At 35.4% G+C, this 2,034-nt stretch overlaps 1 pseudogene; it reads right to left on the bottom strand.

The window, feature by feature from the left end:
• LOC104787076 lies at positions 267 to 1,693 on the bottom strand (annotated as a pseudogene).

The following is a 2,034-nucleotide window of genomic DNA, read 5'->3' on the forward strand; positions in this document are numbered from 1 at the left end:
ATGTTAATCTTGTCTTTTGACCATGCATGTCCTTGAAAGTTGAAACAGAGACACTCTAGCTCTTTTAAATGCTGCATCTTGAAATTGTGATGGTAGGCATTAGACCTTTTTTTATTTATCGTGCTAGCAAATAAGCATGCATGCATTTGGATCAAAGGTAGGAAAAATGAAAATCTCAGTCTCTAATTAATAGAATCTCTAGAGATCATAAAAGATAATTAAGAAGCGTGTGAAGCAGATCACTACTGAAGTTTTAAAAGTAAAGCTTAAATCATGGAAGAAGAGTACTCTGCTTCAGAAACAACTTCAAACTCGATCTCTACATTTAAAGTGTCCTTGTCCAAGTATGCGTTTGGAAGTTCAGCTAGAGACACAAATTTCCGGTATCCCCAATCCAAATTTGAGCTGATGTGCCAATACGCAACTGCAACCAAGATATATGCAAGCATGGTTATATAGCTCAGTATATGTATAGAAAACGTCCAAGCTCGTCATTTAACAAAACGTTAGGAAATTAGAATCTATACTACGTATTATAAAATGTTTGTTATAACACTTGTGTTTGTAACGTGATTAGATCCACGTGGGTCTAAAATTCGCAATTGAGCTTGCACAAAAATCTTTTCAGTTTCCCTTAGTTTTTCACACTGAGCGAGATGCAGATAAAGGGATAACCATTTGCCTTCTGCACTTGCGTCCCCTTTGGGATACAACTTCAGAACCCTATAGATATCAATAACTTGCACATGTAAACACACACATATTCATTAATCCGAAAACAAAACCAAAAAAACAAAAATTAAATCTTGTGTCAGAAAAAAAATCTTGTGTCAGATGATGATGTACTCACCATTTCCGTCCTCCCATCGAAAAATTGCATGATTCCTTACAACTTTCATTCAGCTTTGAGAAATTTTTGATCGTCCAAGAAAACTTGGGTTGAGATAGTTCTTCATGTAAAGAGTGGATTTCCCAATTAGTAGGGGGTGTAGAAACTCGCATTGATCTCCTCCAAAAATATATCCGTTGTTAGGATCATTGAATGTATCAAGCGGAAGCACTTGAGCCAATCCCCATACTGTTCTGATTGTATTGAATAGCTTCGACTCTACATCTAGATATATATATATATATATATATATGTACACATTATTTAATTATGTATATAGGAAAAAAAGCAGGCATACGTGTATAGCAAGACATGTAGAGACACGTACATTGAATGGTATAGTACTTGTTTTCTGTTATGTTAAAGACGAAAAACCGTAGATCTGCAAACACCTCATAAGGGGGTGTAGTCGAAAGGCTTGTGCCATCTATTTCAACATACATTGAAATAAATCCGTTTCCATCGTCTTTGTTGTTCCCTTTGGGGTATAGGATCATTCTCCTGCATTGTTTATAAACAGTACCGCATAAGTACAAAAAAAAAGGATTAAAATATTGATTATTTTGATGGAAATATGGAATGATGAGGAATCAGGAAGGTGCGAGTCTTTTGGATCGTGTAGAAGTGAATATGCAATCCGTACCAGTTGTATCCACCAGAGGAGAAAAGACTGGATTCATACTTTCCATCAGAGAAGAGAGTTGATTTCTCGACATGGGAGAAGTTTTGGATCTTGAGTGAGAAAGAAGAAGGAGTACGTTGTCTCCAGCTTTGCACAGTTGTAGAAGATACGCTTGAACACATATTATTGAAGCTGAAGCGAGTAGAAAGACAAGCAGAAGAATTTACCCTAGAAAATGTATATGACAGAAGGGAAGATATGTAGGCTGAAGTCGTAAAGATATTATATAAACTGCAAGCATAATAGAATATTCTGTATATCTTTTCGTAATGGAATATTTCTATATACCTAATCTTTATCATCATAGGAAAATATTTGTTGCTAATCTACATCCCTAAGATGAACACGTACATAAAAGAAAAGAAACAAAGTAGTAAACCCTAATTGACAAAAACAAAAAGTCAACCCGTGGCCCCTGGGTTAATTAATTTTTATCTTTGGTCCGGCTAATTTTTGAGTTGGT

The sequence above is a fragment of the Camelina sativa genome, chromosome 1 (genome assembly GCF_000633955.1).
Source record: "Camelina sativa cultivar DH55 chromosome 1, Cs, whole genome shotgun sequence".
Classification (NCBI taxonomy): Eukaryota; Viridiplantae; Streptophyta; class Magnoliopsida; order Brassicales; family Brassicaceae; genus Camelina; species Camelina sativa.